Below are 23,776 nucleotides of genomic sequence, written 5' to 3' on the forward strand. Positions count from 1 at the left end.
TCCCATTATCAATTAAAAGAAAATAACTACAATTGAACACAAAAATCCAATAACCAAGGAAGAAAAACCAATGAAAACCCCCCACCAAGACTTAAGGCCAAGCTTCCAAATTATTATTAATTCTCACACGTTGATTATTACATAATAAAATACAGAGATTAAAACAAAAAACCCGACAATTTTATGACATCTAAACCAACATTCTTCAACTTCCAATCCACGGTATAAGAACATCTAGAAGTAAAAAAGAACCATAACTCCTTCAGCATCCAAGCATAGTATAAGCCTTGAAATTCTTAAGTACTCAGTGGATTCGGCTTCTCTCCTTGAAGGGCATCGCCCAATGAATGTGCAACGAGGCATCCAAAGACTGTGTTGTGTGACACAAATCCCAATGGCTAACTTTACATGCATCGGGATTGTGCGACATAGCCCAACCGTTGGATGCCTCATTGGACACTCATTGGGCGATGCCCTCCAAGAAGAGGAGCCCAATCCGTATTCACTAGTATACCTTTCCTCTCACCTGCAGAAAAAAGAACTATTATTAGGATAAAAATTGAAAACCTCCCTTTTTTTTCTTCTTAAATTTAACACAAACAATAAAAAATAATTATCCCACAAGCTCACACAACACGTCATAAAGGAGGAGAAATCCCAAATGAGAACTCATTCTTAAGACCCAAGAGGGTCATTAGGTCATAGCCATATCCCTCTTTTTTTGTTTTTTGTTTTTTGCTAAAAGGATTCATTAATGAAGAGAAAAAAAAGGGGAAAAAAAAAAAAATTAAACAATAGGAATCAACAGAAAACCTGGACATTCTCAGCAAAAATAAATTTAGAGAAGCAGCCCCACCTGGAAAAGGATCTTATGCAGCTGTGGCGGGAGCTGCACCTGTGCAGCACCGCTAAATGATAGCAAAAACAGGGGTAAGGTGGTCATTTCATAGGTGGGTCCCACCTAGGCCCCACATGTGAAATGACCACCTCCCCCTGTATTTGGGGTGGTTTTTGGAGCTGCACAGTGCAGCTCCCGCCACAGCTGCACAAGATCCAAGTCCGCCCCACCTACGGTATTGCCGTCAGCAGGAAACTACCCCCAACTAATTAAATCTGGGTGCAAAAAAAAAACAGTTTTTTGTTTTTTGCAAGAATATGTGGAATAACTTTAAGAATTAAATGTTAACAAATATATTCATGCCAAAATAGGTATATATGATAAGATTTAAATGTCATTATATCGATCATAAAAGCTGTATGGTGCAAAGGATATTATCCAAAAAAATTACCTTGTCAGTTAAACTATAACCAATCTCTATTTCAAGGGTTGCATCGGTAGAACATGTCGATGGTTCACCTGGACAAAGTTCAGTCTCCTCCTGATTATGTTGTAATGATGGTTGCTCATATAACATGTTCAAAGAATCAAGCTCCTTTGCAACTTCCTTCATTGTTGGCCTATCTTTTCTTTTATCCTCCAAACAGTTTCTTGCAAGCTCAGCAACTAACAATAACTGTTCTCTGTTCTCATCATTTACTATTTGTTCATCAAGAATATGAAAAAGATTCCCATCTTTAACTGAAAATACAAAATATTTTGCTAAGGTTATATGATCCTCAGATCCATCTAATAAGACAGCCTTTTTATTAGTCAAAAGCTCCGCTAGAACAACTCCAAAACTATAAACATCACTTTTATCAGTTAGTTGACCTGTAGGAAAACATTCTGGGTCTAAGTACCCATGAGTCCCTTGAATTGCTGTCGTTTTTTGAGTTTCATCCAAAGGAACCAATCTTGAAGCTCCAAAATCAGCTACTTTAGCCTTATAATTATCATCCAGTAGTATATTAGAAGACTTGACGTCCCTATGAAAGATAGGTACTGAATGAGAAGAGTGCAAATAGGCTAGTGCTTCGGCTGTTTCTGCTGCAATTCTTAAACGTTGTTCCCAAGAAAGAGAGGATGCTTGATTCTCCCCATGTATATGTTGGGAGAGGGTCCCATTGGAGATAAACTCGTAAACTAAGCATACCTCCATTTTGTTGGTGTAATAGCATACCTCCATTTTGTTGGAAGAATTTTTCTCTAAGTTTGATGAGTCGTCTTTTTTTAATTGCCCAATACAAAAGCCAAATGAAGACAGGTAGAACAAAGGTGCAGCTTGCACTGGTACCTACACAAAAAACAGATTTAGATATATGTATAATTTTACTTTTTGCTCTGTAACTTGCCTTTTAACACTGAGGATTTTGTTTGGGTAGAGGTGTGCAAGACGACTAGTGATGGGTAGTAATAAGGGTGTCAAAAGCAAACTGAAATCGTTTACCGAAACTGAACCGAACCGTTAAACCGTTTAATAAATGGTTTGGTTTTGGTTTTAAAATTGAGAATGTTTAGTTAAACTATTTAATCCGAATCGAACCATTTAAAGCGATAGTAAACTGTTTAGAAAACCATTTAAACAGGAACAAATATTGGTAATATGTAATGGTAATAATTAAGCATTAATGGTAATAATAAATAATTTGTAAATATTTAATTGTACAAATAAACAATTAGTTAAAGAAAGCATAAAAGAATTCAATTCATACTTCCATTTGAATAAAAAATAAAATAAAAGCCATGTAATGGAAAGTACCCGCTTGAATAAAAAAAGTTAAAACACTTACAAAACAGTTTAAAACCGATTAAACCAAAACCGTTTATAAATGTTTTTAGTTTCAACATGTGAAACTATTTATTAAACGGTTCATTGTTTTTTTTTTTTTTATCTAAAAAAACTTGCACCGACCCATTTAACACCCTTAGGTAAGGGTGTCAAAACAAAATCGAAACTGTTTACCGAAATCGAACTGAACCGTTTAAACTGGAATTGGCAGACTGTTTAAATAAATGGTCTGGTTATGGTTTCAGAAATGCCACCGTTTAACTAAACGGTTTGGTCTGATTTTAACCAATTAATCCAACGGTTTCAGGCCGTTTAATCCAATTACAACCGATTATAACCATTTAAACCAAACACCAAAAGATCCAAAACCTAGCAATAGCAACTACTAAGTACTAACCACTAAGTCACTAACTCACTAAGTCACGTTTCTTCAATATATGATTTCCTTTAAAAAAAAAAAACTAATAACTTCATAATTACTAATAACTAATTAGTCTTAGTAAATAGAAGGTAAACCGTTTTCTACCCAAAAAGAAAAAAGAAAAAAAGGGTAAACAATGATTGAAGGTACAACATTTTCATAGGATCCATCGTCCATTGAAGGTATTTACTAATTAAAAGAGATGGCACTACAGGCTACAACCCATTTTCTATTAAAAAGTACAGGAGGTTTGGTTTGAAAACTATTAAACTATTTAGTAAATCAGAGATGTTATTCATAACCGGCTAACCCAAACTGTGTAAAACCGTGTAGAACCATTTAATCGAAAACCGTGTATAATCATTTAACCGAAAACTGTGTAAAACCGTATATAACCATTTAACCGAAACCGTTTAAAAACCGTATAACCGAAACCGTTTATTAAACGGTTACGGTTTTGGATATGCATCCGTTTAGCTAAACGGTCTGGTTACAGTTTCCACCCTCAAGCAGTCAAAACCGAATCAAATCGAACCGTTTAACCGAAACCGGACCTTTTAACACCCTTACCCTTAGGTAGTAATGCCTTTCCCGCCTCAGGCAGGGCTTCATACATATGGTTATGTACAGTATTCAAATGGGCTTGGGTTGGACCTAGGATTTTAACATTATATAAATTAAAAAAAATGGTCGGATACCTTAGGCCAATGACTATGTCTTCATTAGGCTTACGATTTAAGGCTAACATATATGTGTTCAACTATATACCGCCAGTCTATTTGTTTTTTAAGGCTCTATTTATTTCTAAATAAAAGAAATAAGCGAAAATGAACGCTACCGGTAATGTGTGTGGGCGTGTACGTACTTACCCCCAGACACAGTTCGATATGAAAAGACTGCCACACCCACTAGAAAGGTGGAAAAGTCTAAGAATGCAGCGGTCTTTTCGCACCATGTTGTGTGTGGGTGCAGGTACACGCCCACACACAACACCAAGTTAGCGTTCTTCCTCCTAAGAAATAATAATAAAATTTGAAGTAAAATATTTTTTTAAACTAATTTTTTAGCTCATTTTCAATGTGCTTGACTTTTATGCATAATAATTAATCGAATCATCTAGTTGGTCACAGGTATAGAAAAATTACAAAAAGTAATTAATTTAAACAAGAAATGAAAATTTTTGTAATAATGATTATGTAACTAACTAAAAATCTTTTCAATTGTGGTAATTAAAACATATTTCAAATTCAAATCACAGGAATTTTATTGAAAAATGAAGTACAATTTACTGTAGAGATTTAGTAAGTTTTTGAGTCAATTACATAATCATTAAGTAATGATCTAAAAAGTTTCCATTTTTTATTTTTGCTTAAATCTAATTTCCTTTCCTTCAAATCACTTACAATGATTTTTGGTAGATGGGAAACTTCTTTTTTTGACAGACAGCCGAAGTAAAAACAACCATTTTTTGGAACCAGAGCTGACTGGGATTCTCTACGGACTAGATTTTGCTGCCTTGAGAGGTTTGAAGCTGAAAGAAGTTTGGTACTCTAATGAGGTGCTACCAAGACTTCTTCCAACTCCATCCCTTTCTTTCCCCATGACCCCTTGAAGTTTTAGATTATTTTTTGAAGATTACGGCAAGAATTCTTAAAGTCTCCTTTAAGCAGATTACTAATCCTTCTCTTGTTAACTGGTTTAGATGTTTTATAGCAACTGTCCCCCATACCCTTTACTGCATAGACTACTGTACAAGTGTTCCTCTTTGCTAATCTTATAAATATTTTCTTTCCATAAAAAAAAAAAAAAATCACTTACAATGAGATAGAATGTAGGAGAAAAAAGATGTTTGAAGTTTAAAAAACAGAACAAAAATAAAGATTAAAAAAATGTAGAGAAAAAAGTTGGCGGAAGGCTTAGGGTAAGGATGTCACTTTAGAACAGGAATCGAAAACCAGACGTTTAAAACTGAATTGAAAAAAGCGGTTCAAGTTTGGTTTTAGAAAAATGAAATTTAATTTGTTTCAATTTTAAAGAAACCGTCGAGTTGAACCAAACCCAATCGATTTGAAATGAATAATACAACAAAACTTGAACCAAACCAAAACTGTATAAGAACCGAATTGGTTGAACTGAAATTTCAAAACTGTAAAAAAAAAATTAAATAAATTAAACCAAATATTTGAAAATCAAATAAGAACTGAACCAATTGGTTCCGTTATAATTTAGTTTTTTAAATCTATTTGACTTCGGTTCTGTTTCTACATATTGTATCCTGATACAGAACCCAAAAACGAAACCAAACCAATTGACACCCTTAATCTAGGGTGCTTTAAGTGCTCATCCAAATTTGCATTTTCAATTTGGACCTAGACAAAACCCACTTTAAGCTTAAGCACCAAAACTGTTGCTGGTCACATATACTGACGCTTGTGGTTTAGCTGTTTATTTGATGAGTCCTAATCTCATAAGCTAGAATGGAAGGGCTAAGAGAAGCCAACAAAATCCTACAACTACCAAAGGGGGGGGGGGGGGGAGAGGGGGGCTGCTATGGCACAAATGTAATCCGGGAGAATCGATCCCTTGACCTCAGGGAGGCATGTACACTCAACCGGCAATGCCTCCAACCAACCTAGCTAACGGTTGTTTGCATGGTGTACTAGACTCTGAGTTGAATTTTTGTCCATGAGTGATTTAGGTTCAAAAACTCCGAATCGGACATGGGATCTCTCTCTCTCTCTCTCTCTCTCTCTCTCTCTATATATATATATATATATATATATATATCAATTGTTATTGAGATTTAAATCAGATGTGGTCCGCAGAGCCACGCTGCGTGCAGAAGCCAATGACAGCCCGCAACCAGGCACATTGGGGGATGGAATTTCTACCATTCATGGGGGGTGCACCAATCATTTCCACCCCATGTGTGTGGGCGTGGCCCTGGGTCCCACGCAGAGAAGGTTTCTCCTTAAAAGAACATTGGCAATACCTGCAATAATGCCTATCAACGAACGAGCATTTTGAATTTTGCTGCAGCGAGTTCCATTAACCCAGCCATTGCCATGGTAGCCTCGTGGACAAGAGCATTTGTAACCCCCAATGGTGTTAGTACAAATAGCATTCCAATAGCAAGAATTATTGGGTCGTTTCTGATCACATTCATTGATGTCTTTGAGAATCCAACACCCGCGATAGATACACAAACAATGAAAATTTGTTAATTTCGATGGATAAAACCAAAATCTATGCAGCTTTAACATCTATAAAATTTCTTAGACCCACTAGTTAAGAATGGAAATTACAAGATAAGTAGATTTCAAATTTGTTTTACATCCACTAATTTTTATTTTAGAAAGATTTATTTAATCTCCAAAGTGGTTAGTACTAATTAAGGGTGTCAAATGCTGCGGTTTTGATTATACGGTGCGATTCTCGTTCGGTACACATTTTGCAAGGTAAAATTAAAATCGCATTGGATAAGAATCACCCAAAATCAGAATCGTTTTATATGCGGTGCGGTTTTAGTGGTTTCTATTTGGTTTATGTTATTCAGTTTACATGCGGTTTGTCATACCTGTTTCACCTTTGTACCCTTTAATTTATTTTTCATATCCTTGTTATGTGGGAGAAATTATATTGTTTCATACACATCTAACTCTAGACAAAGTTCACTTAGACATGCTAGTTGCGATGATAATTTTAAGTGATTACTCAAGGCCGCAAAGTGCCGCAAGAAAAACCAACTGAGGACATCACCAATCCATATCCCTGTCAATTCAGTAAAAAAGTCCACTAAGGCATGCTCGTACTAAAACCTTTCGTCCCTTCATGAATTTGACACTCAAAATGAAATTCAAAAAAACCTCAGTAAAGAGTCCTAAAATTTTAGAGTGCTTAAGCCCATTCTTAAACAAATAAGAATATTCCTAATCTCGGATTTCTACTCGGTTTCTATTCGGTTAATTGATGGTTTTTTGGTTTTGAATCGAACCGAATCGGTAGTAGAACCTATGAAATCAAAATCGCGTCGTTTTTATACGATGCGGTTCGGTTCAATTGTAAACAGTTGATTCCGGTTCCGACAATCGGTTTTGGTTCCTTTTTGACATCCTTAGTACTAATGTCACACAAGAATAAAAAAAAAACAAACTTTCAAAATTGCCCCAACCTCATTTAACTATTTTAAAAACCGTGAAATCCGATGAAAGTGCACCTTAATTGTAGGAGTAAAAATCAAAGCTTCTATTACCCCCTCAAAAACCAAAAAAAAGAGGAATAGATCGAAAACAACAGAGAGAGACGTATTAATAAAAAACAAAACAAAACAAAAGTACGCAGGCGGCAGTAGAGGACTAGAATCCTTGGGGTGGGTCATAAAGTACGCATACTTTTACCCCTGTTTTTGCAGAGATGCTATTTCGAGATTAGAGCCTGTAACTACTTGGTCACAAAGGAGCAACCTTACAAAAAAGATCGTTCTGTCTACCATTATCAACAAAATGATAACTTTCTACCGAAACAAAAAAAAACACAAAACAAAATGATAACTGGTTTACCTTGGCATCCTATTTGAGGGAGATACGGATTGCCTTCAAAACCATCGTAGCAGTGACACCGATAGCCATAGCCGAGGCCATGAGTTGAATTAGAGCAACGGCTATTTGGACCACAAGAATAATCATGATGAAGTGCTTCTTCGCATGTTTGATTCCCAATCGCCCAGTCCAACACTACCTTAGAACTCGATCTCTTCAATCTATCAGCCTTAAGATCTGATATATCAAAGGTAAATGAGGTTTGATCGGCCAAGAAAGCAAAGCTACAAGGGTTGAACTTCCAAGTATTATTCCTTGAGTGATTATACAAACTACTAAGGCTGACCTCAAAAATTTTGAGGCCTGAAGGAATTGAGGTCTGGCAACAACCAATTCCAGAGCAAGATCCGTTTGTCACACTATCCAAGCCATTGCACTCAGAGACGCACCCACTCGTGAAGTTCTTGCGCTCATCATCAGTTATGTAAGCCACGGTGTCACATCCGATGCCTATGAACTTGTTACGGCTTGCTGAAAACGTGAGGGGAAATCCGAGCAGATTAAACCAGTAATTTTTGCGAGTTTCATTTCTCAGTCCTGTAGCATTGAAGCATTCAGTAGAAGAAACTCGACCAACCTCCACTATGACTTGGGCTTCCAAAATTGATATCTCAACAACCTCTGCGTCACCATAATCTTCATAATCATGATCTCCTAGATAGGGTTTGACGCCCCCAGTGCTGCCATTCCGGACCTTGCATTTAATATGATAACTAGGATCCTTGAAGCATCCTTCTTTGATGCCAAATGGGTAGGGTATGGTTACATTTCCACATTTCTCCTCGCAACCCAGCCGGACTAATGGTGTAACCGCAACGGCTATTGGAACTATTAAAGACAAAAGAATAAGAAGTATCAGAAGATTCAGAACCATGGCTACGCTCAAGTTTTTTGGTGGATCTAACGAATGCTCTCTCTCTCTCTCTCTCTCTCTCTCTCTCTCTCTATACATATAATATCCCTCTCACCCCTACCCCCCTCCTTCCTTATATTGAGTTAAGATAGGAACTGCTTGCAAGGGCATTTTTACATTGAATTGGAATTGCGTTTGATGTTCTCTTTCCGTAACTTTGAGACCTGTTCACATCACATTTGGCCATTTGGGTGCGAAACAGCCTCAGCCTCACAATGAAAGGAGTCATTATGTGGATCCATTTCGTCCTGCCACAATGATGAAATATTGAGAGTGGTTGATGTTGATGACCTTGTGTCAGTGGTCCCAAACTGAAATAGGAAAGATGTTAGGGAGTTGGGTAGAACTCATCTTCAAAAGCTAACCATTAAGGAGAGGATACCCAAATACCTATTAACCTAACCCCTCCACGTGAGAGCTATCGAGATTATCCCCATCTCCCCTTTCACACGGGACCATTCTGAGATCACACAGGGTTCCCACACCCTGGTTTTTCCCCAAGTTTGGCCCTGCCATAACCTTGGCTCTGATTCCACTTGTTAGGGACTTGGGTAGAACTCATCCTCAAAAGCTAGCCTTCTAGGAGAGGGTGCCCAAGTACCTATTAATCCACCCACATCGCCATTCTTATCTGATGTTGGACTATTTTTCCGCCTAACACGTGGAACCCCAACAAAAAGGAGAAAAAAGAGGGAGGAACCCACCTCCCAAGTTGAGTCCTAGTCACTCATCAGTCATGACCTTGTGTCACTGGTACACCATTTTATTCGTGTTTTAAACGCGTTTTAACTAATAGATTTGACATTAATGACAAAAGAGAACTAAGTAGTATCATCATCAAATGATTCAGAACCATGGTCTCCACACTTATGCCTTTCATCTCATACGTCCCCTACCCTTAAATTGGACATGCTTGGTGGTGGTACTCTATCAACACAATGAGCTTATGGAAGCAAGGAAGAACCTCTCTCTCTCTCCACCCCACCCCACCCCACCCCACCCCACCCTCTTTATTTTATTTTTTTGGACTTAATCAAGAACACAAGATGATCTATTCAGTCAACTTAGGAACTGTTCCTAGTCATAAGACATTTTTAGAGGACCGTTTTCAGACACACCATCTTAGGTTTCACAAATCCTAATAAGGTTTTATTATTTTTCCAAAAGATCCTCATGATGCTTTCTCCCACCTTCTCTCGTCCTATCCCATTTATTATTTTTCCAAAACATCCTCATGATGCTTTCTCCCACCTTCTCTCGTCCTATCCCATTCACCCTGGATGGAAAAAAACTCAATTTTTAATTATTTATCTATTATTACTTTTGGTGAGCTGTAGTACTGCACGATGATTCCAAACTTTTTGGACTCCAATTCTTTGTCATTTTTTGTGTGAGGACGTATGCCACTCATTTTTATTCGACCATGTCATCATATCAGAAACCCAACTCCATTCTTTCAAGAGTGGCTCTTAAGTCTTATCCCATATCCATCAAACATATCTTGAAAGATAATCAATTGTTATAGAGAAGCAAATCTGATTGTGGACTACATGGTTAAAATTGCATCTAGACAACGATCATCCTTTTTTAAGTCTGGTCTTCCATAATTTGATAGATTAGAGGCCTCCTGGGATGCTATTGAGCATTCAAGATTTTGGTTCTACTAGCTTTTAATTTATTTTGAAATTTGTCTCTCTACTAATGGTAATGTCATTGGTGGAGTTAAAGAGAAGGGAAGTGAAGTAAATCAAACCCATTTAAAGTTAATTATATAGGCTAGGTTCATTGCAAGGGGAATCAAAGGGAAGGGAAGTGAAGTAAAGTGGAATTTACTAACTAAATATGGAATGATTTAGGATTAGTGGTATAGTCACATGAGGTAATGCTTACAAAAGTTTCTTTTTTAAGATTGAAAATTTTCACTTTACTTCCCTTTAATTTCCCTTGCAATGAAGCCATAGTTAGGGACACGTCATTTGGCCACTAACTCAGATCAGAAAAATCTGTGGACTTTGCTCAACTCAATGTATGAGTGTGAGGGATATCACTTGAACCTATATTCGTTTACGATAATCTGGGCAATAGTTCTGTGGCTAGATAGGGCATTTTCACTTTGAGTTGGAATTGCGTTTGATGTTCACATTTCGTAGTTTCAGACTTGTTTACATCACATTTGGCCATTTCGGTGCCAAACAACCTTAATTTCGACGGACTCATTATGTGGATCCATTTCGCCCAGCCACAATGATGAAATATTGAGAGTGGCTGATGTTGATGACCAGTGGTCCCAAGCTGAAATGGGACAAAAGAGAAAAGAGAGGGAGGAACCCACCTCCCAAGTTGAGTCCCAGTCACTCATCGTCATCAGTGGCATTATAAATCTGGAAAATTATCATCTCCATTTATCTGTCCTTCCATTTACTCCATTTCTTCTAATAGGGGGGAGTGGATCCCACTCGAGTAGTGTGTGTGTTCAGACAGGAGGTACTTAAGGTGATCATTTCTGCCCCCTATAAGATGAAATGGAGGAAATGGAGGGGCAGATAAATGGTTCATAATCTTAGTATTAGGATTGGATCGGTGTCTCGGCGGTATCACCCAGAATCAGGTTAAATAAGAGGCATTTGCCCCTGTTTTTTTCGTAAAAAAGCTCTTTTTTACTTTCTTTTTCTCCCCCTTTCCATACATGTGTTTCAGATGAATTTGGCTCTCCTCCAACCATGGCGGGAGCTGAAGGATCCAGCCCAGCCAAAACAAGGGTGTTTGGGTCATTTCACAGGCAGGCCCCTCCTTATAAAATAACCAAACCCCCCTTGTTTTGGCCAGGCTGGATCCTCCAGCTCCCACCATGGCTGGAGGGAAGCCAGGTCCATATCAAATCCGTCTCAGGATTGGTATCGTCCCGAATCAGCCCAAATATGACGCATTTACCCTTATGTTTTTTGTAAGAAAAACACTATTTTTTACCTTTTTACTCTTGTCTGTACAGGTGTATCAGATTGGTCTTGGGATCTATCTCGGCTGATCCGATCCAAGATTACAAACCATGGGCGGGACCCGGTGGATGTTGGGGCATCAAGTGAAATCATTTTCAATTGTGGCCTCCTGTTGTGATGCAGGCCCAGATCTGCCTGCTAAATAGAGCCAAGATCAAGCTTCATCGGTTTAGACTAGGCCACATCATCAAGGCCGATTCACTCTTTGCCATCTAAATTTGACATCAAGAAGATCTCACTTGAACGATCACGATTTAGACAACATATATGGCAACCCTAAGAAAATGCAAGCAGCCCATAACCGATTTCTATAGTTCACATAATCACATTCCTATATTTTAGGAATTAGAAATTCTATCTAAGAGTTAAATTTTGGGGAGGAATTGATTTCTTCGATCCTATATTTTAGTGGCCTAGTCCAACGAGATTGCATTATGTTGTAACTTCCTATTCCCCTTGAAACGTTGGACTGCAGAACTAAAACAACAATGTCTAACCGTTTTATCAATTCACTTTTTTGGATCAGCTTGGGTATTGATATTTTTAAAAATAAAATAATAGGAAGAAGAATGCTGCCTAGTCGCATTCCAGAATGGGATCAATGAGGGGATGGGCAGAGGCATTGACCGGGGGGGAGATTTTTCATTTTTTAAAGGGGTGGGACAGTTGTTTAGGGGGGAGGGGGCCTGTGTCTCGCGCAAGCATGCAACCAGATAAAGTTTTTTTTTTCCCTGAAGGTCATTTTCATGCATGGGAGGACAACAAGGTCATTATCAAATTTAGAGGATGGGTTAAACTTAACATTGATGGCAGTGCTCTAGGTATTCCAGGTCATATGGCGTAATTTTCAAGAATTATGCTGGGCAGCCGAATCTTTGTTTCTCGTTTACATTGGTGTTGCTTCCATCTTTGAAGAAGAATTCTTTGCTCTCATGGGAGGGAATTACTGACTAATGCTTTTTGATTGATTATGTTTGTCATCCGTGTATATGTATGGAGATTAATTTTGTACTTCTATTCTCTATTCTAATATACTTTGCTGATTTTTGGCTCGGACAAAAAAGTTTGGAGGAGAGTAATAGACATAGGGATGCTAGTGTACCTTGCACCAGTGGCTCAGAAAACTTTTTTCTCATAATATAAAAGGGAGAAGGTTCTCTGTCCGGGAGTTTGGCCGATACCAGCATTCCCATGAGTGTATCTCTCTCCTCTCCATTTGAAAAGACACCTCTGTCCCCTTCTTTTGAGGAGGAGAGAGACAGACGCATGGGAGTGCTGGCGTAGACCATACTCCCATACAGAAAACTACTTCCCCAATATAAAAATAAGAAGAGAAGTTATTCCCTATTTGGAAGCTTGTCTACACCAGCACTCCTTGTGTCTATCTCTCTCATCCCCCAAACAAAAGTAGAGTTGTGAATCAGATAGGATCAGCTGATACGCTACTATAATGGCCAGGTATCGATACTGATACTTCGAGCCATCATAGAGATGGAAGATGTCATTAGTGAATACACATGAATTGATATTAATTTATTTCAAAAAATAAAAGGGAAATTCAGTCCTGACATGACACACTAGTGGTAAAAACTTTTTATACTTAATTTAAATGGCATCAATTGCCACGTCCTAGATTGGATGGGCCTAAATTTCATGGACAAATATGCCCCTTAGGCTTTGTTATTAAATGTCAACTCGAAAAGAATTTGCAAAATATTGCTTTCAAAATCCAAGTTATGGTAGAGGGCAAAACATAATCAAAATCCGAAATGCAGTTGTCTTCACAGCTCTGACGTTCAATCGAGATGCAGTGGTTGCGAACCCAATTCGAGAAATTGTTCACAGATCTGCCGTCCTTACATAATCACATATGGTTCAAGATCAACTGGTGGTATTCTACTCTTTGAAACCCTCGCTTTTCCAGAGAAAAAGGTACCGAATTTCATTGTCGGGGGCAATACCACTTCCTATGCTAGATGATGGAGATGGAGATCGAAAATGGGAACGTTGGATTTCTACTTCAGATTTAGTGAAATGAAGAGGACAAATAGGAAGAATAGAAAGCTTTGAGGTCGGTGGGTTTTGGGAAACCAATGGAAGATCAAAGAAATGGATTCGGCTGGGTTTGGCATAGGGATTTAGTCGATGGGCTTTGGGAAAAATAGGATGGAAGAAATGGGTTTTGGTTTTGGAAAGGTGTTGGGGTTTTGAAAATCAAATGGGAAAAAGGGTTTGAAAGATGGAACGAGGAATAATAGAAATGGGGAAAAAGTTGAGTGAGGGTGCTCCATCGCATGAGGTTGAGCTGCAGAGATGGTGCTCCGTCACAATAGGTTGCGTCGCCGTCAGGTTTTTCCGTCGCGGGGAGGAAAACCACAATCCCTGAGAGATGGAGGAGTAGCTTCGAACCCTAAGTCCCGTGAGGGTGCTCTGTTGCATGGGGTTGCGCCGACGAGAGGATGCTCTGCCGCATAAGGTTGCGCCGCCTTGAAGTTTCTCTGTCATGGGGAGGGAAACCACACCCCTGAGAACTCTAGTGAGTTCGTTCGTCCTCTTGAAGGTTCTGACAATGGCTTTCATTAGTAAATTGGGGAATGTACTTAAACAGACTGATTGTCATCGGAGCAGGTGATGGTCGCCGGAGCCGGAGCCATATAGAGAAGAAGATGAAATGACAGTTTTGTCATTTTATTTAAATAACTAAGGGGTAAAATGGATATTTAGGGAAGAAGATGAAATGACAATTTTATCCTTTTATTTAAATAACTAAGGGGTAAAATGGATATTTCACCTTTGGGTACTAACTGTGCTTAACGTTTGGGGTGTCTATGACATTTTGACCAAATATGGTAAGTTTTTTAAATATTGGATACTTTCAGGGGGTGTCCATGATTTTTTCCCAAGTTAAAATGTCCGTTTTACCTCTAAATGTCCGTGTTACTTCCTTAGTAAAATATTCATTTTATCCCTGTCAATAAAATTAAAGAATTAAAAGATTATTTTGCCCTTCCCCTTAAAACAATTGAAACTTATCCTTCCTTAGTCGAACGAAGGCCTTCCCATCTCTGCAACTGTTCAGAGAAGGAATCGAAGAAGCTTGCGTGGAATATCCAAAACAAGCTCCAGTAAAGGCAATAGATTTAGGTATGTCTGCCAAATGGAGGCTCTGAAGAATTTGATACCAGGAACGGAGAGATAAAAGCTAATCGATTGTTTGAAGAAACTGCAAATTACATCGTCTTCCTCAAAGCCCAAGTGGAGATTCTTTAGAGATTGAACGATTTTTATGGGTCGGATGAGAAGAAAGTGCTTTTATAGTTAATTCTATTACTTGAAAAGGGGAGATAAGAATCGCTCATTTTTAATTCCGTGCTTGTAGAATTTAGGTTTTATACAACTTTGTTTCTATGATTTCGTTTAGGAGAAATGACTTGCTATATAATTTTTTTTTTTTTTGGGTAGAGATGATGATATGAAACTCATTAGTTGGAGAGTTGCAGATCAAGGATTTGAAATTTTCTTTTCCTTGTTTTTTTTTTTCTTACTTTTTGCGCCTTTCCTCCTCTGCTAAGGAGATGGAACGATTGAAAGCTGGGGTTCTGTTCGTTTTTATTCATTCTTTCATTAATTTGTTTTTTATTTTCAAATTTGAGATTTGAGTTGAGGAGAATACGAGTTTTAATGCATGGCAAAGAAAGTTGTTTTGGTTTCTGCAAAACAATGGTAACATTGAAGTCCATTGAAGGTGAGGGAAGTCGTGTGGGGGTAATAGATGGAGTTGGGTTCAGTTAGTGATAGACGATAGGTACAGGAAATCCGGCAGCGGGTTTAGGGAGTAATAGATTCTGGTCGTGAGAGCCGAGAAGGTGAGGGAAGTTGGAGGAGTGAAGGGTTTGGGGGTATACTTACCTGTGGGAGACCTGGCCGACCGCCACTGCCAATCCAATTGTTTCCTTCTCTAGAATCCAATTATTTGCAAGAAACAGATGAAGTTTTTAAGTCAAAAAAAAAAACCTAAAATTTTCCGTTTCCGGAGTATCCAGATTTCGTCAATAGTTTGTTTGCTCCACAGTCCATGGCTAAGACTTAAGGGCAAGAAAACACTAACTGGTCCGGTAACATCTGCATCATCATGGAGGGCCAATAACAAAGCGTGCAAGTGCATTTAACTGAATGAGAGTTTTTAGTTCACTGAAGGTTGAACAGTAATTTCGCACGATCCTGTGTCTATACACAACAATAATGCAACTAGTTAGCAATCTTTTTCCTGAGACTTAATTCAGCAATACCATTCCCACACAAGGTTATTATAGGTATAGGTACTGGTGCCCATATCGGTCTTGAGGCAATATGGGTAGGAAAGAGTGCAAGGAATGTTCGCGTATGTGAGCATACGTGAACAAGGCACAGCCGCTCAGATGGAATATATATTCTATGGGAATGTCCACCAAGAACGTTTGATGAAACTCTTTGACCCCGAATTTTGAGTATCCTACTTTCACATGATTCACAGGGTTTAACAAGTAATCAATATTTTGAAGTACATGACGTTGTCCATTTATTCATGCATAATTTGTGAATCTCAATTATTCTCATCTTTCTTGTTTCAAAGCTCAACAACATTACAACCATGGTTTGAGACTTTGAGGTATCGGTATTGTGTCGCCCGTATTTGGCAATATGTAATGATTTTGCTAGTGGCCGATTCTAATATCATATCGGTGACACGGTACAAACAAGAAGTAAAACAATTAAAAATCCTATTTTTAAGGGAAATCAGGAAAATTTTTGTCTAATATGATCGATCCATGCCAATACTGTATTGTTATCATATCGGTTTTGTAGGAGACCAATAATTGATCTGACACCGTGCACTAGAACCACGATTACAACACTTTTTTTACACGAAAAATCTATTCTCTTTTCTAGTGCATGTATCACCTATTCGTAGGACTACGGACCAAATAATACTCTCACAAGTATTTTACAAGGCCAATACTTTTCTCATGCTAATCCAAAATGTTAGATCTCTTAGATGTAAAGATTTCCCTATTCACTCTAGGTGAAAAGAAACTTGGTCCTACTCTTTTACAATGAGTTTGATTTCTTCATCAAAGGGATTTGACCTTCGGATTGGACTAGGAAAGGGTATTTTTGACTTTGGATAATAGGGGTTGGAGTTATTAGAATGGAGATTAAGAGGAATAAAAAAGTAAGAAAGTTGTGACTATCTCAGCAAAAATATATGGAGAAAGTATTGGAGTGTTTTTGGCATGAAAGAGGTCAAACCTGTAAGTACTCCTATTACACTCATTTTAACAATGGATTCACTAAATAACATTCTTTCTATGATAAATTTTTTTCTATTTTTTTTTCTCATGAGGAAAAGATTCCATTATCAATTAAAAGATAATAACTACAATTGAACACAAAAGTCTAATAACCAAGGAAGAAAAACCGATGAAAACCCCACAAAGACTTAAACCAAAGCTTCCAAATTATTATAAGTTCTCACACATTGACTATCACACAATAAAATAAAGACAAAAAAATAACGACATTTTTATAAAATCTAAGCCAACATGCTTAAACTTCCAATCCACATAATAAGAACATCTAGAAGAAAAAAACTAAAAACCACAACTCTTTTAGCATCCAAGCATAGGAGAAGCCTTGAAGTGTTTAAGTACTCACTAGTATGTCTTTCTTCTCACCTATACGAAAAAAAACTTACTATTAGGATAAAATTTTTTAACACCAACAATAATAAGAAAACAATTATCCCAAAGATTCACACATGTCATAATAAAGGAGGAAATCCCAAATGAGACAACTCATTCTTAAGACCCAAGTGGGTCATAGCCATGTGCCTCTTATTTTTTTTGCTAAAATGGAATCATTAATGAAGAGAAAAGAAAGAAAAAAAAAAAAAAAAAAAACAATTACCTTGTCATTTTGGCTAAGATCATCATCAGACAAACTATAACCAATCTCTATTTTAAGGGCTGCTTCAGTAGAACATGTCGATGGTTCACCTGGACAAAGTTCAGTCTCCTCCTGATTCTGCTGTAATGATGGTTGCTCATATAACATGTTCAAAGAATCAAGCTCCTTTGCAACTTTCTTCATTGTCGGCCTATCTTTTCTTTTATCCTCTAGGCAATTTTTTACAAGCTCAGCAACTAACAATAACTGTTCTCTATTCCCATCATTTACTATTTGTTCATCAAGAATACGAAAAAGATTCCCATCTTTTACTAAAGATACAAAATATTTTGCTAAGGTTATATGATACTCAGATCCGTCTGATAAAATAGCATTTTTACCAGTCAAAAGCTCCGCTAGAACAACTCCAAAACTATAAACATCACTTTTATCAGTCAGTTGACCTGTAGGAAAACATTCTGGGTCTAAGTACCCATGAGTCCCTTGAATTACTGTGGTCTTTTGAGTTTCATCCACAGGAACCAATCTTGAAGCTCCAAAATCAGACACTTTAGCCTTATAATTATCATCCAATAGTATATTAGAAGACTTGACATCCCTATGAAAGATAGGTACTGAATGATAAGAGTGCAAATAGGCTAGTGCTTCGGCTGTTTCTGCTGCTATTCTTAAACGTTGTTCCCAAGAAAGAGAGGATGCTTGATTCTCCCCATGTATATGTTGGAAGAGGGTCCCATTGGAGATAAACTTGTAAACTAACAAGGGAACCTCTGTCTCTAGGCAACACCCCAAAAGCTTGACCACGTGTCTATGATTGATTTGAGAGAGGATATCAACCTCATTTATAAACTGTATAATCTGGCTTTTGTCTATCATTTTGGATCTCTTAATGGCAACAAGTTTGCCACCGGATACGATTCCCATAAAAACTGTACCAAACCCTCCACAGCCAACAATTCGACTCTCATGGAAGTTATTGGTTGCCTTATTTAGCTCTTTTATGGTGAAAATTTTGACAATATCTTCAACTCCTTTATAGGAAGCTATTTGTTGCTGTAATAGCATACCTCCATTTTGTTGGAAGAATTTTTCTCTAAGTTTGATGAGTCGTCTTTTTTTAATTGCCCAATACAAAAACCAGATGAAGACAGGTAGAACAAAGGTGCAGCTTGCGCTGGTACCTGCACAAAAAATAGATTTAGATGTACAATTTTACTTTTTGATCTTCAACTTTCCTTTTTAAAACTAAGGATTTTGTTTGGGTAGAGATGTAATGCCTTTCCTGCCCCCGGCAGGGCTTCATACATATGTTTATGTTCAGTATTCAAATGGGCTTGGGTTGGACCTAGGATTTTCACATTATATAAATTAAAAAAATGGTCAGATACCTTAGGCCAATTACTATTTCATTGGGTGTACGATTGAAGGCCAACATATACGTGTCCAACTATAAACCACCAGTCTATTTGTTTTTTTTTTTTTGTTTAAGGCTCTATTTGTTTCTAAATAAAAGAAATAAGGGAAAAGGAACGGTAACCGGTGCTGTGTGTGGGCATGGACTTACGCCTAGACACAGCTCGGTATGAAAAGACTGCCACACCCCCTAGAAAGGTTGAAAAGTCTAGGGGTGTGGTGGCCTTTTCGCCCCCCCCCCCCCCCCCCCCCCCCCCCCCCCCCCCCCCCCCCCCCCCCCAACCCCCCCCCCCCCCCCCCCCCCCCCCCCCCCCCCCCTAGCCCCCCCCCCCCCCCCCCCCCCCCCCCCCCCCCCCCCCCCCCCCCCCCCCCCCCCCCCCCCCCCCCCCCCCCCCCCCCCCCCCCCCCCCCCCCCCCCCCCCCCCCCCCCCCCCCCCCCCCCCCCCCCCCCCCCCCCCCGCAGAGGTACACGCTCAGACACAGCACCAGTTGGTGTTCTTCCTCCTTTGAAATAATAATAAAATTTGCAAGTAAAATATTTTTTTACACAAATTTTATTAGCTCAATCTCACTTACAAAATCTAGGGTGCACAATACCCACTTTAAGCTTAAGCAGCAAAACTGTTGCTGGTCACATATACATGGTTCACCTTTTTTGGTCAGTCCTAACCTAATCTAAATTAGAAGGGAAGGTTAAGACAAGCCCATAAAATCCTACAAGTACCACTATGACACAAATGCAAGAGACGATCCCTTGACCTCTGGGAGGCATGCACTCAACCGGCAATGCCTCCAACCATCCGAGCTAACGGTTGTTTGCATGGTTTACTAGACTCATGAGTTGAATCTTTGTCACTCGGGATCAAACATGAGATCTCTCTCTCTCTCTCTCTCTCTCTCAATTGTTGTTGGATTTCAATGTGTTGTCCAATCTATTCGTCTCTCAATGGAGGATATAATATATAGTTATACAATCAATGGCCCTAGCTATGGTATGAAATATTCTCAACTATTATCACATGTGATAAGAGAGGATTGTGGAGATATACGCATGTGATAATGGGAGATTACAAGGGATATGCATGATATGCAATCTTACAAAGATATGCACCTGTGATAATGCAAGATTACAAGGATATGCACATGTGATAATGCAAGATTACATAGATATGTACATGTGATAATACTAGAGATATACAAGATTACATGCACATGCAGATTTGCAATGAAAGAAATCCGAATATTGAGAGTAAACTCAATATTCGGTCAATAATTGTTATTGGGTAAATTAGATTCAGGCAAGATTAGACAAAATCGATCGAAACCATAGAAAATAGAATTAAGAAGAAATGGATTTACACTATTCACAGCTCACAAGAAAGGATTCTGGCCAGGGTTCCCAAATCCCGGAATTAAGGGGAGTGTTTTCTGCGTAGGATGCAGGTGCTACGTTGCATGCAGCACCCAATGACGGCCAGCGCCCAACCATATTGGGGGATGGAATTTCCACCATTCATGGGAGGCGCACTGGCCATTTCCAACCCCATGTGTGTGGGCGTGGCCCTGCATCCCACCCAGAGAACATTTCTCCTTAAAAGAACATTGGCAATACCTGCAATAATGCCTATCAACGAACGAGCATTTAGAATTTTGTTGCACCGAGTTCCATTTACCCAGCCATCACCATGGTAGCCTCGTGGACAAGAGCATTTGTAACTCCCATTGGTGTTAGTGCAAATTGCATTCCAATAGCAAGAATTATTGGGTCGTTTCTGATCACATTCGTTGATGTCTTTGGGAATCCAACACACCCGCGATAGATACACAAACAATGAAAATTTGTTAATTTCAATTGATAAAACCAAAATCTGTGCAGCTTTAACATCTATAAAATTTCTTAGATCCACTAGTTAAGAACGAAAATTACAAGATAAGTAGATTTTAATCTCCAAAGTTGGTTAGTACTAATGCCACGCAAGAATAAAATAAAAACAAACTTTCGAAATTGCCCCAACCTCATTTAGCTATTTTAAAAAGTTTGAAATCCATAAAAAAATGAAAACAAAGCTATAGCATCGAGTCCAAAGTGAAGTACACCTAAATTGTTGGAATAGAAAACAATAGAGACGTATTATTAAAAAAAATAAAAAAACTGGTTCACCCACCATCCTAGGATTCACAAACTCCTCCTAGGGTTTTCGTATGTTCCAAAATACCCTCACGATACCTATTCCTGCTCTCTCCCACTTTGCGGTGAATGGGATCTCATTCACCATGGGTGGAAGGAAACTCAGTAAAAAAAGATTAAAAAAAGAATAAAAAAGAGCATATCCAGTGCACGAGGCTACCGCCACTTGGGGGGGTTGGGGAGGGCAATTTGGTTCCTCTACTGCCACTTGCCCATTGGCACAATGACCGCCCTAACCACTACCTGAGCACCCTGCAAGGGTGGGGTTGGGCCGTCATTGCACCCCTACCTGTGTGAGGAAGGATGGGAATGCGGCAGTAGAGGATCAGAATCCTTGGGGAGGGTCATAAAGTACGCATCCTTTTACCCCTGATTTTGCAGAGAGGCTGTTTTGAGACTTGAACCTCTAACTACTTGATCACCATGGAGCAACCTTACCATTGCACCAAAGCTTTTTCTAAAAAAAATAAAATTAAATAATCAACCAACATATACACTTACAAACAAGATTATGCTGTCTACCAATTATCAACAAAATGAAAACTAATTTACCTTGGCATCCTAGATAAGGGTTGCCTTCAAAACCATCGTTGCAGTGACACCGATAGCCATAGCCGAGGCCATGAGTTGAATTAGAGCAACGGCTATTTGGACCACAGGAATATTGATGACGAAGAAGTGCTTCTTCACATGTTTGATTCCCAATTGCCCAGTCCAACACCACATGAGATTTGGATCTGTTGAATCTATCAGCCTTAAGGTCTGATATATCAGGTAAAAGAGGTTTGATCGGCCAAGAAAGCAAAGCTGCAAGGGTTGAACTTCCAAGTATTATTCCTTGAGTGATTATATAAACTAGTAAGGCTGACGTTGAAATTTTTGAGACCTGAAGGGATAGAGGTCTGACAACAACCAATTCCAGAGCAAGACCCGTTTGTCACACTATCCAACCCATTGCACTCAGAGACGCACCCACTCGTGAAGTTCTTGCGCTCATCATCGGTTATGTAAGCCACGGTGTCACATCCGATGCCTATGAACTTGTTGCGGGTGGCTGAAAACGTGAATGGGAAATTTTGCAAATTAAACCAGTAATATTCCCAAGTTTCTGTTCTCAGTCCTGTAGCATTGAAGCATTGAGTAGAAGAAAGTTCACCAGCATCCACTATGACTTGGGCTTCCAAGAATGATATCTCAAGAACCTGTACGTCACCAGCATCTTTATAATCATAATCTCCTATATAGGGTTTGATGCCCCCAGTGCTGCCATTCCGGACCTCGCATTTAATACGAAAACCATGATCCTTGAAGCATCCTTCTTTCATTCCAAATGGGTAAGGTATGGTTACGTTTCCGCATTTCTCCTCGCAACCCAGCCGGACTGATGGTGTAACCGCAACGCCTATTGAAACTATTAATGAAAAAAGAATAAGCAGTACTATCGGAAGAAGATTCAGAACCATGACTACGCTCAAGTTTTTTGGTGGATCTAACGAATGCTCTCTCTCTCTCTCTCTCTCTCTCTCTACATATATATAGATCCCTCTCACCCCCACCCCCCTCCTTCCTTATATTGAGTTGAGGTAGGAACTGCTAGCTAGGGCATTTTTACTTGGAGTTGGAATTGCGTTTGATGTTCACTTTCCGTAGTTTCAAACTCAGACCTGTTCACATCACATTTGGCCATGTGGGTGCGAAACAGCTTAATTTCAAAGGACTCAGTATGTGGATCCATTTCTCCCTGCCACAACGGTAAAATATTGAGAGTGGCTGATGTTGATGACCAGTGGTCCCAAGCTGAAATGGGAAAAAAGAGAAAAGAGACGGAGGAACCCACCTCCCAAGTTGAGTCCCAGTCACTCATCTGTCATCAGTCGCATTATAAATCTGGAAAATTGTCGTCTAAATTTATTTGCCTCACCATTTACTCCATTTCATCTAATAGGGAGAGTGGACCCCACCCGAGCAGTGTGTTTGAACAGAGAAAAGAGACGGAGGAACCCACCTCCCAAGTTGCTAAAAGACTTTTTTTTTTACCTTTTTACCCTTGTCTATACAGGTGTATTAGATCGGTCTTGGGATCTGCTCGGCTGATCCGATCCAAGATTACAAACCATGGGCAGGAACCGGTGAGTGTTGGGGGATCAAGTGAAATCATTTTCAATTGTGGCCTCCTGTTGTGATGCATGCCCAGATCTACTTGCCAAACAGAGCCAAGATTAAGCTTCTTCGGTTTAGACTAGGCCACATCATCAAGGCCGATTCACTCTTTGCCATCTGGATTTGACTTCAAGAAGGTCTCACTGAACGATCACGATTTGGACAGCATATATGGCAACCCTAAGAAAATGCAAGCCGCCCCTAACTGATTTCTATAGTTCACATAATCACATTCCTATATTTTAGGAATTAGAAATTCTATCTAAGAGTTAAATTTGGGGAGGAATTGATCATCATATCATTCGTGAGTTAGAGTGTTTTCTTCGATCCTATATTTTAGTGGCCTAGTCCAATGAGACTGCATTATGTTGTAACTTCCTATTCCCCTTGAAACGTTGGACTACAGAACTAAAACAACAGCGTCTAACCATTTTATCAATTCACTTTTTTGGATCAGCTTGGGTATTGGTAC

General features: G+C 39.0%; 1 pseudogene; it reads right to left on the reverse strand.

Annotated features, from left to right (window-relative positions):
* Positions 1–505: 505 nt before the first annotated feature.
* Positions 506–22,607, reverse strand: LOC122663221 (annotated as a pseudogene).
* Positions 22,608–23,776: the final 1,169 nt, after the last annotated feature.

Source organism: Telopea speciosissima, chromosome 5 (genome assembly GCF_018873765.1).
Source record: "Telopea speciosissima isolate NSW1024214 ecotype Mountain lineage chromosome 5, Tspe_v1, whole genome shotgun sequence".
Taxonomy (NCBI): domain Eukaryota; kingdom Viridiplantae; phylum Streptophyta; class Magnoliopsida; order Proteales; family Proteaceae; genus Telopea; species Telopea speciosissima.